At 39.6% G+C, this 18,314-nt stretch overlaps 2 non-coding genes across 2 annotated transcripts; both read left to right on the top strand.

The window, feature by feature from the left end:
• The first annotated feature begins 9,111 nt into the window (after window positions 1–9,111).
• On the top strand, window positions 9,112–9,222 carry LOC137741209 (small nucleolar RNA R71). The gene has a single exon (XR_011069239.1). It is a non-coding gene; the product is annotated as a small nucleolar RNA R71 (small nucleolar RNA).
• Window positions 9,223–14,038: 4,816 nt separating this feature from the next.
• Window positions 14,039–14,149, top strand: LOC137741207 (small nucleolar RNA R71). Its single transcript, XR_011069237.1, has one exon. It is a non-coding gene; the product is annotated as a small nucleolar RNA R71 (small nucleolar RNA).
• The last annotated feature ends 4,165 nt before the right edge of the window (window positions 14,150–18,314 follow it).

The raw sequence follows: 18,314 nt of genomic DNA, 5'->3' as shown, positions 1-18,314 counted from the left end.
TTAATGAATTGGATGATTGCATACGACAACCCAAAGCATTCCTCACAAGTTCCCTACATGAATTGCATAATAGAGAAACAAGCAAGAATCATTAAGCATCATGAAAACTATAAGTGTTGACGAGGCATTCGTTACTATGATTGCATGAAACTTATGCCAAGAATTCGTTTAACGCGATTGTTTATAAGCAACCTCCACTACTTGTGAATATAAGTTCATAACGATTAGGTGAAACTCACTTATATTCTAGCGTCATATTCATGCATGAAAATTAAGCGCGCATTCTTAATAAACATACATAAATAAGTTATCAATCAAACGGTTAAACAAATTGAATCCACAACTTATGAAACGCAATTAGAAGTAATCAAATCAAAATGCAAGCATAAACATATATATCGAATCCCCCCCTAGCTAAAGGGGGGTTTAGTTCCTCATACAAAACAAAGAGAATTGAAATTAAACATTGAAATCAAAGAAACGCCTAAACATTCCAACAACTCAAACTTGAATTGTATGAACGTTTAGGCCCTCTTCTCTTCCTCTTTATTGTAGCATAAGGTCTAGGGATAATTGGTTTGGGGGATGGAAGTGTGGAATGGAAAAGGAATTATGGAAATAGGTGAGGAGTGGTGGAGAAAATGGTGCAGAAAATGGAGAGAAACTCACGGCTAGAGAAGGAATGGAGTGTTTGTGCTGTGGTATCTACAATGGAATGAGATGTTCTTTGAATGAATGAATGCAAGGGTATTTATAGGAGTAATGGAGGGAACATGACAGCTAGGAGGTGGGTGGAAATGTGGCTGCAAGTTTGGTGAATGATTATGAGTGAATGCATGTGAATGTGGCTAGGTTGGAAAGCTGGAAATCTGAAAATGCAAATGGGAATGCTGAAATGCAAAGGTGGCCACGGTTTTGAGTGTGTTTTGTGTTGGAAATGCATGTGAATGCATGTGAATGTTGTTTGTGTGAAGTGTGTGTGGGTTAAAGAGTGAATGGTGGTGTAATGATGAAGTGTGATGGCTGAAAATGTCAAGGGAAATGCATGTGATTGCAAGGCAAAGAATTTCAGGATGCATGTGTGTTGGTGTGTTGTGTGATTTGTTTTGTGGTTAATGGGAATGTGGTTGAATGATTAAATGGACATGTGGGGTGTAATTGCAAAGGGAATGCAAAGTGAATGAATAATGAATGCATGTGCACTGTTTTTGGGAGAAAGGTGGCTGAATGTGCATGTGAAATAGGTTGTGAAAACATGTGGAATGTGGCTGGAATTGATGAGTAATGCACGGTTTTGTTGTTGGTTCTTTGGTGATGAATGCAATGATGAAATGGATGGGAGTGCATGTGTTTAAATGGTTGAAATGTGTAGATGATTATGAGTATGATAAGTGATAAGTGAATGATATGTTAAGTGATAAATGAATGATATGTGGTGAGTGATAAGTGAATGGAAGTGATAAGTGATAAGTGAATGGTTTGATAAGTGATAAGTGAGTGGAAGTGATAAGTGATAAATGAATGATATGTTAAGTGATAAATGAATGATATGTGGTGAGTGATAAGTGAATGATATGATAAGTGAATGCTTTAAGTGTTTAAAATAGGGAACAAAGCCCTTCCTTGCATGGCAAGGAAGGGGGACACAAGGAAACACACGACAATGTCCTAAGGTTGCAAGGAATGTTGTTTTTGTGTTCTAAAATGCGTAGGAGTCTTCAATGATGCTTAAACATGAGGTCTTTTAGGATTTAACTTTCCTACTTCAAGTCTTTAATTTCGTCCATCCTCTTGGCTCCAAGCATATGATATCCATTCCAATCTCTAATTTGCTCCAAAAGGCTCCAAAAGGCATTCTTTTGCATACCTTGCCCTTAGAACCTGAAAACACACAAAAGAAGCATAAAGGACTAAAATAACTAGAGAAACATAACGTAAATGCACGAGAACAAGCCATTTAAGTCGCATGAATATGCTCCTATCAAATACCCCCACACTTATCTTTTGCTAGTCCTCGAGCAAAACAGAAAGAAAAACAAAACAAAACCAAACGAAACAAAACAAGTAAAACACAACCTAAACCTTCCAACAACTGTCTTAGGGATTTCCAATGCACATGACACGTTAAAAATCATCATTCCCACAGATTTTAGTCATCTTCACACTTAAGTACATTCTTAATCATAGTCACCATATACTAGTTCACAATTAAGCATTTAAAACCATGTTTTGAATGTAGTAACATGCCTTAGAGAATTTGCTCAATTCCTTACAAGATATGCACTCGATTTTCACTCAGATTTTCTAACTACACACCCTAATCTAGTCATATGTGAGAAGATTGATGTAAACATGTAGACGAACACTCACATAAGTTATAACAAGGAAAGCATTTTCTGGATTTACGATAATGACATGAATATGATCTCATGAATGGAATGCTACTACTTAGAATGAGAACCAGTGATTCCATAAGCTCATATCAATTCCAAACTCCACAAATTGAAACACATAACACTCAAGAGAGAAGCATAAGGGTTGAAACGGAGCTAAAGGTGTTTGGCTAACAAAGAAGGGATATGGAAAACAAAGGTTCTTAAAGAAATAGCGAGCAAAGCATTTGAATTAACGTAGAATTCACTTTTGAATGAAAACTCAACTTTTGAACAAGGGGGAACAAGCTCTTTTTCCTTTCTTTCTTTTCTTTTTTTTTTTTTTTTTTTTTTTTTTTTTTTTTTTTCTTTTCTTTTGACTTCTCAAAGCATACATAAACACTTAAAAACAAAACATTCTCTCCCCCACACTTATTTTCTTTCATAATGTAACTCAAAAGGAATTCAATTAAGTCATGCTCACTATCTATTAAGAACAAGGGTGGGGATTGTCCTAAACTAGGCTAGGTGAGGAAAATGTGGGTAAACAAAGAATAAAGGCTAAACAAGGCTCAACGGGGTTAAGACTTACAACATATACGAAGTATGGGAAGTAAGGCTATTTGGCTATGGTGGTGGTCACTACACAACTTCTTCTTGAATATGTGTTATGCAAATCAATAACATGCTTTGAATGAAACGGATATAAGTTCTAGCATTTAGTTCTATCATGATACAATTGCATTCTAAGTAGCAACCAAGCAAGGAATAATGAGATCATGCAACAACTTTAGAAAACAAAGAATCACAGAAAATAACTCTCCAAAGAAGGTAATGGCTCGAGTCTCACAGGGATGTAGCGTTATTATGAGTTCCTTCCTTCAAGCATGTTACAAAAACGAATTTTTCTTTTATGATTGCATGTGAAGTCATACATTATAACCATAACTAAACATATACCAAGAGTAAATCAAACTTTCATCCATGTTTATAACTCTTTTTAACAGTCATGCAATTACAAACCAAATCCTCATCATAACGTTGGAAGGTTTCCTAAGACACAAAAACAACTCAAAACACTCTTTTTAGGCTTTTCAAAAAAATGTTTTTCAAATTTTTATGTGATTTTCGGAGTTATAAAACAAAACACGCTAAAACAGTTTAAAAACACCTTAAAAATATTTAAAATAGCAAGGAACAACACTTGAAGTTATGGGTGATAAAATTCAACGAATTTGCATCAACATACTTAGTTACCCCCCCCCCCCCACACTTAAATCAAACATTGTCCTCAATGTTTTAAGCATAGATTCACACAAAGCATAAGTAAATACACAAAAAGCACTTAAACATACTAAACATGGCAGAATGTAATTAACAAAGAGAAGAGTTTAGAGACGCAAATCTGGTTATAGAGTGTAAATTCCATCTTCTCCTTGGTAATTGCATTGAGGCTTTTGATCTTTGTGATTCCACAGGCTTACTCTTGAACTGGTTTCTGCCCATCGTTGATTTTCCTTTGTGCTACTTCTTGAACTGGGCAGCATGATGGTTCATTTGGTCTCCCCCGAAGGTCTGAGCTTATCCCTTTGGTCTGTTTCTTTGTTCAATCTTTCCAATTCGTATTGAAAAGGGTTGGAGGATAACTCAGCCTATGTTTGTCTCCACATGCTTCAATGTATCATTTTCACTTGCCTTACTCGTTCCCCTTTGCAGAAGTGGTCCCTTCTCCGGAAGTGTATCAACCGTTGAAGATGACTACTCGAGAGCAACGCTAGGTAAGCAATCAGGAATAGATTCCAGGCAGTTGGCTCCAGATCGGAAGATTGACTCCAAGTGCCGGCTGATTGCTTCATTTACTTTGCCATGCGAGTAAGAATAAGGACAAAGAAAAAGACAGGGAAAGAGCATGATATGAGATACTTTTGCTTTTGACCTTGATGATATGAGATACCTTTGCTTTGAAGAAGCGGTGAATGAATCAGCACATGCTTCAATCCGCCGTTTCCTCCTGGGTCATATGTACTCCAGGCATCTGGTATCATCTTTGGGGAAGAAGAAAGAATTGAGTATTTTGAAAGGCTTTGCTGGGAGTGCGCCCTCAAAGGTGAGGGAGAGTTGGGCATTTTCTTCAGGTTTTCCCTGCCATAAAAGACGAAGGTCGACATATATAGAGATAATATCAAGTGGTGGTACTTTTTACCTTTGTCGACAAACGTTTTGATCCCGCAACTCCGGCTTTTTGAAATAGTGGCGCCTCTTCGATCTTTGAATTCGGCTCTTCGATTTCTGAGCAGGCGCCCCTTCGATTTCTGAACGACGCCCCTTCGATTTCTGAACGACACGTGGTAATGCAGATGCGGCTCCTTTTGACAAAGCTGCACTCGTTTTCTGAAAAGCAGAGAAAGCGTCGCCGAACTTTGCGCTTGTCGGCTAAAGACGTGTAGTTGCGATGATGGCCTCCACGTGTTTTCAGCTTTGTCAGAAATCTTTTGACAAAGTTGAACGCGTTTTCTGAAAAGCCGAGGGAGCGTCGCCTAACTTACGCTGGAAAATCCGGCTCTTTGAATCGGTGGACGCGTCGCCTTGGCATTTTATAGAGCTATCGATCACCGCCAACATACACACTCTGAAGATTTCCCATTCCTGAAACTCGACTCCGGCCCTTTGTGAAATTTTTAACTCCATCCACCCCTTCTCTTTGAACACTTTTGAAAAAAATGGCAAACTCATCGAACCTTAGCTTAGATTTGAGTTTCAGCAACGATCCGGTTGCGCCCCGTCAAGGTAATGTATGGCGCCCTTCTTTTTTATCTTCTAACGGTCCTCTTTCAGGTGAAGACTCTGTGATGCAGGACGCCACAACAGCTACAATAGTAGCTAAAAACCTCCTCACTCCAAAAGATAGTAGGCTGCTGTCAGGACGGTCCGATGAGTTGGCCGTTCAAGAGTCCCTCGCACTTAGTGTTCAGTGTGCGAGCTCTGTGTCCAACATGGGCCTACGCCTGCTTGCCCGCTCCCGTCAGGTGGAATCGTTGATGGCAGAGGTGGAAAGACTAAGCAAGAGATCCAGCAGCTTAAGTACGAGAATAGAAGTTTGCATGTGCTTGCAAATAACTATTCGTCGGGGATGAAGAGGAAGCTTGATGAGCTGCAAGAATCTGAGGGTCGAATTCACAGTGACCGTCAAAGGCTTGCGTCTTATCTCCAGATGCACCTTTTTCCTGGGTCATCCAGCGCTTGGCCAAGTATTGAGGCCTGGAATGCTCTAGCTCCGATGCCTCCCGCTCCGATGCCTTCCGCTTCGATGCCTCCCGCTTCTATGCCTCCCGCTTCTGCGCCTTCCGCTTCTGCGCCTCGTAGTGGGACTTCACGCAAACAACCTTTGTGAAGCACCACCTTTCTCCATGTTTAGTATCTTTCTTCTTTTTTTTTTCTTTTTCTTTTTTTTTTTTTTTTTTATTAACATAAATAAAATCAAACGGCATGGAATTGGTCCTTGAATGGAAGGTGATACTTGAAGTGAACCGGCATTGGTTTGAATTCTAGTGTAGGTGCCTGATTCAAAAAAAATAGCAAGTTAGTACAAAATCTAATGGAATTTGGAAAAAAATACTTACTTGTTTTGTCCGACAAGAACTCAATGACAAATACCACTCCTTTGAAAGTTTCAGGGATATTGGACTTGGCCAGATTGCAAGTGATGGTTATTACTTGTCCAATGTCATCAAATTTAACTTCTTTGGATTTTGTGGTTTCAAGAACGTCCTCTTTGATGGATTCATGACATTCCCTACTTGTCACCTTTGGAAGGGCTTCCAAGATGTCTTTTTCACCTTCTTCTTCCTTGGAAGTCATGAATCTGCAAGGAATAGGGATAATGGACGAGCTTTATCAAAATGAAGTACAACATCTTTAGCTAACAGATTGCATAATGGACGAGTGATCATTGAAAAGTTCTTAATGAAACGACGATAAAAACCCGCATGTCCCAAAAAACTTCTTACTCCCTTCACGGTTGTGGGAGCTGCCATATTGGTGATGATGTCAATTTTGGCTTTGTCCACCTCCATTCCTTGGCTAGAGATTACATGCCCCAACACAATTCCTTGTTTCACCATAAATTGGCACTTTTCCCAATCGAGAACCAAATTTGTTTCCTGACATCTTTGAAGTACTAAAGAGAGATGGTTAAGACATTCATCAAAAGAGGAACCAAACACTGAAAAGTCATCCATAAATACCTCAATGAATCTTTCTACCATGTTAGAAAAGATTGCCAACATGCATCTTTGGAATGTTGCTGGAGCATTGCAAAGTCCAAAAGGCATTCTTCTATATGCAAATGTGCCAAACGGGCAAGTAAAGGTAGTTTTCTCTTGATCCTCCGGAGCAATTGCAATTTGATTGTAACCTGAGTAACCATCAAGAAAACAATAGTGTGAGTAACCTGCCAATCTCTCAAGCATTTGATCTATGAAAGGCATAGGAAAGTAATCTTTTCTAGTGCTAGAATTCAACTTCCTGTAATCGGTGCAAACACGCCAACTAGCCGTGAGCTTTGTGGGCACAAGCTCTTTGTTTTCATTCTTCATCACCGTGATTCCCACCTTCTTAGGTACCACCTGAATAGCACTCACCCATTTGCTATCAGAAATAGGATATATGATCCCCACATCTAACAACTTCAACACTTCATTCCTCACAACTTCCTTCATGTGTGGATTGAGCCTCCTTTGTGGTTCACGGGTTGACTTTGCTCCTTCTTCCAAAAGAATCCTATGCATGCACATGGTAGGGCTTATTCCCTTGATATCTGCAATAGACCAACCAATAACTGATTTGAACTCTTTTAACACCCTAATTAGTTTATCTTCTTCATTTGGGGTGAGGTCAGAAGTTATGATAACTGGAAGAGTTTCAAATTCAGCTAGATATGCATACTTTAGATGTGGTGGAAGTGGTTTAAGTTCAAGTTTTGGTGCCTTAACAGTGGAAGGGGTTAAATGTGACCTCGATGGTTCTAAAGGCTCTAAAAGAGGTAAAATATTCAAAGGACACGGTGCCAATGCTTCCAAGGCAGCTACCTCTTCCAACAGTTTGTAATGGTTCATTAGATTGTGCCTGCAAGAACTTAGAGAAAACAAGCGAATCAAGCACATCAATGGCATAACAATCAAGAGATGAAGAAGGATGTGAAAGAGACTCAAACACTTTGAATTGAACGGTCTCTCCTAGCACTGTCATAGTGAGGAGTCCATTTTGCACATCAATGATGGTCTTGGCCGTGGCCATAAACGGTTTCCCAAGCAAAATAGGCAATTCTCGGTCATGTATAGGAGCTTCTTCCATGTCCAACACTACAAAATCCGCAGGCAAGATTAGTTTATCAATTTGAACTAGAATATCCTCTACTATACCTCTTGGATATTTCACGGATCTGTCCGCAAGTTGTAATGAGATGGTGATCGCTTTCAATTCCCCCAAACCTAGTTGAAGGTATACGGAATAAGGCATTAAGTTGATGCTAGCACCTAAGTCAAGCATCGCCTTCTCTACCTTCTTGTCTCCTATGGTGATGTTGATAGAAAAACTTCCTGGATCCTTGAGCTTTGGTGGAAGTTTTCTTTGCAACACGGCACTTACATTCTCGGACACCACTACCTTCTCATGTGGTCCATACTTCCTTTTGTAGTTGTTTAACTCTTTGAAGAACTTCCCATAAGCTGGCATGTTCCTAATGACATCAAGCAAAGGTAAGTTAACATTTACCTTACTTAGAATATCAAAAATCTCTTTAAATGACTTATCCTGCTTGCTCTTGGCAAGTCTTCCATGGAATGGTATTGGTGGAGTGTAAGGTTTCTCGGCCTTGTGAAGATTTGGTGCTTCAAACGAGGGAGTAGCATGGCTTGGTTCCTCATTTGGTTTCTCATTTTCTCCTTGACTAACCCCTGCATTCACATGATCAGATTCATTAGTAACTTCATTGCCAACTCTATTATTGATAACCTTACCACTTTTAAGTGTAGTGATTGCTTTGGCTTGCTCTTGGTTCCTTTGGAGTATCACAGGTTGGCTTGGAAACTTTCCAACCTCTCTTTGGCTCAAGGCATCTGCAATCTGCCCCAATTGTGTCTCCTTTTTGGTTAGAGCCGCCGAATGTTGTTGGAGAGTGCTATTGGTGGTTTGTTGGAATTGCAAGGTATTTTGGGCTAACAATTTAACCGTATCCTCAAGAGTAGGTTTTGGTTGGAAGTTTTGGAATTGATTGTTGTTCTTCCACGAAAGATTGGGATGATCTCTCCAACTTGGGTTATATGTATTGGAATACACATCATTCCTTGGCTTTTGATTGTAAGAATTCATGAGGTTCACTTGCTCTTGGACATACTCGGGGCAAGCCTCCCTAGAGGGACATTGATGAGTAAGGTGGCTTGGTATTTTGCAAATGGCACACACTTCACTTGCTTTTGGCACCGTGTTGAGCACGGATTCAAGCTTATTTTCTAGGTTAGCTACCTGCAAAGAAAGATCATGATTAGAGCTTGTTTCATATACTCCAACTCTCTTACCCCTTACATCTTTGTGTTGAGCATTAGATCCCAACATCTCATAAATGTTATATGATTCTTGAGCATTCTTTTTCTTCAAAGCTCCACCTGCTGCATTATCAACAGTTGATTGACATGTTTGGGTTAGTCCATCATAGAAAATTTGCATTTGTAAGTGAAGAGGTAACCCATGGTGTGGACATTGCAACAAAAGGCCTTTAAAGCGCTCCCAACACTCATTGAAAGGTTCTCCATCATCTTGTTTGAAGTTGAAGATTTGACCCCTTAATGTGGCTGCCTTTTGAGTGGAAAAGAACTTTTCCAAAAACTTCTTAGCCATGGCATCCCATGTGGTGAGTGAACCAGGTACTAGAGTCATTAACCAACCCTTGGCCCTATCTTTCAAGGTGTAAAGGAACACTCTCATCCTCAGATTTGCTTCACTTACTCCCTGTAAAGGTAAACCACTCACAACATTGTAAAATTCTTTAATATGAGCTAAAGGATCTTCATTAGGTAAGCCATAAAAAGAAGGAAACATATGGAAATGTGAAGATTTAAGATCATAGTTTCTAGCTTCTGTGGGCAGCAAGATGCATGAAGGTGAATTTGGTATGATTGGTTGAGCAAAATCCTCCAAAGCTCGAAGATCATCTTGGTTGCCCGCCATCTCTTCTTCTCTTTCCCAATTAAAGTGCTCAGATCCTTCACTTGTTGGACTAAACGGTTTCCCTTCCTCTTCTTCACGGACAATGGAGGAACTTGTTGGCACAAAGCTTTCCAAAGTGTTGCCCTTTAACCGTTCAATTCTTTGGCCTAATTCAGCAAGTCTATTTGACATATACTACCTGAAACAAGATAAAACAAGTTTGAATAAAAATCAGAAATCTACTTAAAATGAAAAGAACAAGTTTTAATATCAAAACAAGCAATTATAAGGGACTGAAATCAGTCTCCGGCAACGGCGCCATTTTGATTGATGTTTTCCTTCTTCGTGCTAGAATATGTTTAGTATAATGGCACAAGTAAGGGTGTCGAATCCACAGGGACTAATTGGACCTATATAATCACTTGTTTTGCAAGAACTCTTTACTAGAGAAATAAAACTAATCAATGTAGGCAGATTTGTTGTTGTAACTTGAAAGCATAAGGAAATGAAGTAAACACAAAATGAATGAATCAACAGCTAATAAAATGAGATAGTACCAATGGAGGTGAAGCTAGGGATTCGATTTTACCATTGCTAACCCAAGGCCATGCTTGTTGAATCAGATTATACTCATCCATCTACCTATTTCTTGAGTTTGTTTCACTTAGATATGATCAACCATATGATGTGTGGATTTGATCAAGTGTCTCTAATCATGAGCCTAATTGTGATATGCAACTTTGGTTCCTAATCAAGAATATGTAGTGCACAAGAAACTTTCACAAAACCAAAGGGAACACTCGGCAGAATGTTTGCAAAACATTCCCTTCATTCATTCACATATCCACCAAGATTATGCATGATGTGTGCTTTAATCTTGGCTAAACAACCTGTGGTTAATTCAAATGATGATCAAGCATTAAAATCAACACACTAAGTCACAATTAAATCGGAGAATGAAATAAGAAATAGATGGATCAACTGAGCATTCTGAAATAACTACATGGCAATCTTGCAAGGCTACATCGAATCCCTAGAAAGAAATTAGTTACACTTCATGTTTACAGAATGTTTGATATAAAAATATACAACATGAATGAACATAGAATTAAGGAGAAAGAACCCTTGAAGCAAAACTGATGTCGAAATCCCTTAAGAGTTGCCTTCGGTGTTGGTGCTCAAAGTGTGTTGTAAATGAAGGTGGAGCGGCTAAGGTTGAATGGTTTCTGCGAATGGGAGAGTGTATGGACAGTTTCTGCGAATGGGAGAGTGTATGGAATGGAATGAAGCCGAGAAGAGATTGTGTAGAAATGGAAGGGGATTTGCGGCAAAGGGGAAGTGTTTGTGTTATCTTGTGTATGAAAATGAGATATGTTTAGGTAATGGGAATGCAAGGGTATTTATAGGAAGAATGGAGGTGTATATGGCTGTTTGTTTAAGCATTTATGTGGCTGGAATGTGGTGGAAAAACAGCTAGGAAAGCATGTGAAAGCTGGAATTGCATGTGTGTGCATGTGTATGTGCTGGAATGGTGTTTGAAGGCCACGGTAAGGGTGTTAATGATGCTGCAAATGCATGTGAATGCTGTTTTGGTGCTGGAAATGCATGTGAATACATGTGAGTGGTAGCTAGAAATGCAAAAGGGGATGCTGGAAAGGCAAGGGAGACCCACGGCAAAGAGAAGGGAGAATGTGTTTTGTGAATGATGGCAGGTTGTTGTGCATGTTAAGCTGGAATTGAAAAAGGGAAGACCATGTGAACGGCAAAGAAGGATTCGTGGTGAAATGGATGAATGATTAAGATTGCATATGGGTGATTTGTGGTGTAATGATGAAGAGAAGTTGCTGAAAATCTAAGGGGAAGGCACGGCAAGGATTTCAGGATGCATGTGTGTGTAAATGGTGGTGAAAATGCAATGATGAAGAGTGAATAAAGAAATGCATGTAGGGTTAGCTAGGTTGGCTTTGTTTGGGTGCATGTGTGTTGGAAATGGCTGGAACAAAGGGATGCACGGCATGGAATTGTTTTGGTTGCATGTGTGTGAATGTGTGGCTTAATGATTAAGTGAATGAATATGTGGCTGCATGTGGGTTGAAATGCAAAGGGAATGCAAAGTGAATGAATAATGAATGCATGCACGGTTTTTTGGAGAAAGGTGGATGAATGTGCATGTGAATTAGGTTGTGAAAGCATGTGGAATGTTGGAAATGGGATGGGTAGCCACGGCATTGAGTAGTTTTTGGTGCATGTGGCTGCAATGTTGTGTAATTGGGCTAGGGTTTAAGTGCATGAAATGGACCCAATTTGCTCCCCCTTGCATGGCAAGAAATGGTGTTTGTGTTAAGCCCACGGCAAGGTGAATGTAATTGGGTTAGGGCCATTGTTTTGTGTCCTCAAGTGCATACAAGGCCTTCAATTTCATCCAACACTTGGGCTCCAAGCATAAGTTATCCATCCTTAGCTCAATAGTGCTCCAAAAGGCCCCAAAACACTCCATAATGCATCCTTTCGTCAAACACGTCTTATGATCCTGAAAACACACAAAAGAAGCATAAAAGGACTAAAATAACTAAAGAAACATAACGTAAATGTACGAGAACAAGCCATTTAAGTCGCATGAATATGCTTCTATCAGGTGGAAGTGGTTTAAGTTCAAGTTTTGGTGCCTTAACAGTGGAAGGGGTTAAATGTGACCTCGATGGTTCTAAAGGCTCTAAACGAGGTGAAACATTCAAAGGATACGGTGCCAATGCTTCCAAGGCAGCTACCTCTTCCATCAGTGCATCTTCTTCATCAAACTCATCTTGAGATTGACTCAAAACAGTTTGTAATGGTTCATTAGATTGTGCCTGCAAGAACTTAGAGAAAACAAGCGAATCAAGCACATCAATGACATAACAATCAAGAGATGAAGAAGGATGAGAAAGAGACTCAAACACTTTGAATTGAACGGTCTCTCCTAGCACTGTCATAGTGAGGAGTCCATTTTGCACATCAATGATGGTCTTGGCCGTGGCCATAAACGGTCTCCCAAGCAAAATAGGTAACTCTCGGTCATGTATAGGTACTTCCTCCATGTCCAACACTACAAAATCCGCAGGCAAGATTAGTTTATCAATTTGAACTAGAATATCCTCTATTATACCTCTAGGATATTTCACGGATCTGTCCGCAAGTTGTAATGAGATGGTGGTGGCCTTCAATTCCCCCAAACCTAGTTGAAGGTACACGGAATAAGGCATTAAGTTGATGCTAGCACCCAAGTCAAGCATCGCCTTCTCTACCTTCTTGTCCCCTATGGTGATGTTGATAGAAAAACTTCCTGGATCCTTGAGCTTTGGTGGAAGTTTTCTTTGCAACACGGCACTTACATTCTCGGACACCACTACTTTCTCATGTGGTCCATACTTCCTTTTGTAGTTGTTTAACTCTTTGAAGAACTTCCCATAAGCTGGCATGTTCCTAATGACATCAAGCAAAGGTAAGTTAACATTCACCTTACTTAGAATATCAAAAATCTCCTTAAATGACTTATCCTGCTTGCTCTTGGCAAGTCTTCCATGGAATGGTATTGGTGGAGTGTAAGGTTTCTCGGCCTTGTGAAGATTTGATGCTTCAAACGAGGGAGTAGCATGGCTTGGTTCCTCATTTGGTTTCTCATTTGGTTTCTCATTTTCTCCTTGAGTAACCCCTGCATTCACATGATCAGATTCATTAGTAACTTCATTGCCAACTCTATTATTGATAACCTTACCACTTCTAAGTGTAGTGATTGCTTTGGCTTGCTCTTGGTTCCTTTGGAGTATCACCACTTTCCAACCTCTCTTTGGTTCAAGGCATCTGCAATCTGCCCCAATTGTGTCTCCATTTTGGTTAGAGCCGCCGAATGTTGTTGGAGAGTGCTATTGGTGGTTTGTTGGAATTGCAAGGTATTTTGGGCTAACAATTTTACCGTATCCTCAAGTGTAGGTTTTGGTTGGAAGTTTTGGAATTGATTGTTGTTCTTCCACGAAAGATTAGGATGATCTATCCAACTTGGGTTATATGTATTGGAATACACATCATTCCTTGGCCTTTGATTGTAAGAATTCATGAGGTTCACTTGCTCTTGGACATACTCGGGATAAGCCTCCCTAGATGGACATTGATGAGTAGGATGGCTTGGTATGTTGCAAATGGCACACACTTCATTTGCTATTGGCACCATGTTGAGCACGGATTCAAGCTTCTTTTCTAGGTTAGCTACCTGCAAAGAAAGATCATGATTAGAACTTGTTTCATATACTCCAACTCTCTTACCCCTTAAATCTTTGTGTTGAGCATTAGATCCCAACATCTCATAAATGTTATATGACTCTTGAGCATTCTTTTTCTTCAATGCTCCACCTGCTGCATTATCAACAGTTGATTGACATGTTTGGGTTAGTCCATCATAGAAAATTTGCGTTTGTAAGTGAATAGGTAACCCATGGTGTGGACATTGCAACAAAAGGCCTTTAAAGCGCTCCCAACACTCATTGAAAGGTTCTCCATCATCTTGTTTGAAGTTGAAGATTTGTCCCCTTAATGTGGCTGTCTTTTGAGTGGAAAAGAACTTTTCCAAAAACTTCTTAGCCACGGCATCCCATGTGGTGAGTGAACCAGGTGCTAGAGTCATCAACCAACCCTTGGCCTTATCTTTCAAGGTGTAAGGAAACACTCTCATTCTCAAATTTGCTTCACTTACTCCCTGCAAAGGTAAACCACTCACAACATTGTAAAATTCTTTAATATGAGCCAAAGGATCTTCATTATGTAAGCCATAAAAAGAAGGAAACATATGGAAATGTGAAGATTTAAGATCATAGTTTCTAGCTTCTGTGGGCAGCAAGATGCATGAAGGTGAATTTGGTATGATTGGTTGAGCAAAGTCCTCCAAGGCTCGAAGATCATCTTGGTTGCCCGCCATCTCTTCTTCTCTTTCCCAATTAAAGTGCTCAGATCCTTCACTTGTTGGACTAGACAACTTCTCTTCCTCTTCTTCACGGACAATGTAGGAACTTGTTGGCACAAAGCTTTCCAAAGTGTTGCCCTTTAAACGTTCATTCCTTTGGCCTAATTCAACAAGTCTATTTGACATATACTACCTAAAACAAAATAAAACAAGGTTGAATAAAAATAAGAAATTTACTTAAAATGAAAAGAACAAGGTTTAATATCAAAACAAGCAATTATAAGGGACTGAAATCAGTCCCCGGCAACGGCGCCATTTTTGTTGAAGATTTCCTTCCTCATGCTAAAATATGTTTAGTATAATGGCACAAGTAAGGGTGTCGAATCCACAGGGACTAATTGGACCTATACAACTACTTGTTTTGCAAGAACTATATAAGATAAATAAAACTAATCAATTTAGGCAGATTTGTTGTTGTAACTTGAAAGCACAAGAAAATGAAGTAGACACAAATAAATGAATCAACAACTAATGAAATGAGATAGCACAAATGGAGATGAAGCTAGGGATTCGGTTTCACCATTGCTAAGCCAAGTCCATGCTTGTTAAGTCAGATTATACTCATCCATCTACCTATTTCTTGGGTTTGTTTCACTTAGATATGATCAACCATATGATGTGTGGACTTGATCAAATGTTCCTAATCATGAACCTAATTGTGATGTGCAACTTTGGTCCCTAATCAAGAACATGACACGCACAAGAAACTTTCATAAAACCAAAGGAAACACTCGGCAGGTTGTTTGCAAAGCATTCTCTTCATTCATTCACATATCCACCAAGAGTATGCATGATGTGTGCTTTACTCTTGGCTAAACAACCTGTGGTTAAATCAAATGGTGATCAAACATTAAAATCAACACACAAAGTCACAATTAATTCAGAGAATGAAACAAGAAATAAATGGATCAACTGAGCATTCTGAATTAACTACATGGCAATCTTGCAAGGCTACATCGAATCCCTAGACAGAAATTAGTTACACTTCATGTTTATAGAATGTTTGACATAGAAATATACAACATGAATGAACATAGAATTAAGGAGAAGGAACCCTTGAAGCAAAACTGATGTCGAAATCCCTTAAGAGTTGCCTTCGGTGTTGGTGCTCAAAGTGTGTTGTAAATGAAGGTGGAGCGGCTAAGGTTGAATGGTTTCTGCGAATGGGAGAGTGTATGGACAGTTTCTGTGAATGGGAGAGTGTGTGTAATGGAATGAAGCCGAGAGGAAGTGAGTGAAATGCCTAATTCGCTTGGTTTAAATAGGGAGATGAATGGATGGGAGAGGGAACATGACAGCTAGGTGAATGCATGTGCAAATCTGGAAGTGGTGCTGGAAAGTGGAGGGGGAGTCACGGCCATGATTGTGTTTGTGTGAATGGTTATGGAGTGGGTGGATTTCTGGGATGGTGATGCACGGTTTAAGGGAAATATGGATGCATGTGGCTAATTTAATTGAAGATGCATGTGGAAGGAATGCTGGAAAGGTGTATGAATGTGCACGACATGGGCTGATTAAGTGTTGTTTATGAATGTGTTTGCATGTGGAATGTCTGCAAGAATGAAGTGGACAACCTGGAATTGGTTGTAACAAGCTGGAAATGGGTATGGAAGTGCACGGTATGGGCATGAGGGAATTGGAAATGCAAAGGTGATCTGTTTTGGTGCTGGAAGTGCATAAGGGAGCTGGAAATGCATGTGAGTGCTCGGCAAGGTGTGTGAAACCACCCAATATGGCCGAATTGCACCACTTGTCTTCCACAACTTTTCCTGAAATTCCAACAGCCAAATTAGTCCTAGATTCCTCATTTGGACTTCAAGTTAACTCTCCAGAATCCTCCCCACGTTTGGAATAATGCTCAGCTACCAAAAGGAGTGTTTTTACTTCATTTGCCTTCCAATTGATCTTATTACACACTTGGCTGCACACTAACACCAAATAATGTAAAATGCAACCATTTTAATCCAAAAACATCACAAAGACACCAAATATGGAAGATATAACCGCATGCAAAATGTGAACTATCAATCATGCTAGCCAATAGCTCAATAAGTATACCTGCACACGAGTCGGAACCACCTAAAGTGGTCTGTATGACAAAATTGGGTGTAAATAAATACGCTCAAGTGCTACGATCACGTGAAGACTATGCAAATAATCACATGTCACCTACGAGTCGGAACCACCTAAAGTGGTCTGTACGACAGGACTGTGCACCTACCTTGGATCCAAGGTGAACGTAAGGTGCGGAAGGTGAACATCACGTGAAGGACTGTGCCCTAGCCACAGGCGGGAGCAATAACACCGGGGTGCAAGTTTATGAGCTATAATATATCTCAACACAATCATACTCACTAACATCACTAACATCAACATGTACTCACCTGAAGCTTACCTGGGCGTCCGCGACATCATATAGCACTTTAAAGCATTCACAATAGTCAGGTCCAGGTAATATCCATATGAATATGCCATGATGCAATCTAAACCCAAACATTTCATGATATTCCCAAAATATATAATACGGCGTAACATGTATAATCAATAACACCTTACTCCCAAACTATTTACTTTTGAGAGTAATCATTAGTGATAAGCCCAATTAGACCCTAGTTACATTAACTATCATTACTTACCTTTCCTTATTTCAATTTCTTGATTCTTCACGCATTGATTTATGATCAACATTTAATCACCAAATCATAAAGCTAAATCTCACACTTCCCACCAATGTCCCTCACATTGCTTAATTCACTAAACAAGGTTATTATCTCAATTATTTAATCTCATTTATTATATGGCTGCATCTAACGTCTTGTTAGACTGCCTACGTACCCTACACATAGATCAAGCCATTCGTAGTTCGCAATGATTAATTGTAGGTAACAAGCATAGATCACTATACAAGTGCTTGTGTAACTATCAATTATATGCCTATGAAAGAAAAAGACCCACTCACCTGGAGTCCACGCTATGATTATCTTGCACGCATATTGAGACATCACAATCTATCGTCACCTGTGACCAATCATCAATTCACGTCTCAAAGTTCTTACCGATAAAATGCAAAATTTACATAAAACATATCCTCAAGGACCTTCAAGAATAATTTAAGACCCATTGACCAAAAGTCAACCATCGATCAAAGATCGACCATAGGGTCTACAACCCTGTAACTCGATTCGGAAGATCCACATATCAGATTTCCAATCCATAACTTCCAAAGATCCACATTATACTTCTAGAATATCATATTAAAATTTTATTACGATCCAACGGTTGGATCCTTGCCAATTCCCAAAACTGATTAGTGGTTAACGTTTTATTTTATGAGTTCCTACATTCTTCAAATATTATGTACAACAAAGTAACAAAGTTTGGTGACGATCCAACGGTTGGATCGTCGATTCACATAAATACCTATTAACATATCGTAGAGAATTTAGGTTCCAACGATCAACCTACATCATTCAAATATCAAGACTAAATTCAAGACATTCGATATAGCCTAAAAATAGCATTGGCGGCCCACTAGCCACGCGCCACCGTGTGTGGCAGTCGGCCACCCCGACTCGTCGGAAAATCCAACTATTTCTAAAAATTCTCAAACTTCACAGAAATGAAGATCTCAGTGAGTGGAGCAACTTTCATACCTGCCATGAAGTCCAAAAGTGGACGGAGGATGGTCAATTTTGCCCACAAAGCCAGCAGGTGCCTAAAACTTCCCGACGTCGATTCGTCATCTA

This window comes from Pyrus communis, chromosome 7 (genome assembly GCF_963583255.1).
Source record: "Pyrus communis chromosome 7, drPyrComm1.1, whole genome shotgun sequence".
Classification (NCBI taxonomy): Eukaryota; Viridiplantae; Streptophyta; class Magnoliopsida; order Rosales; family Rosaceae; genus Pyrus; species Pyrus communis.
Note: the sequence above shows the minus strand (reverse complement) of the source record. Positions and strands in the feature narration are given on the sequence as shown.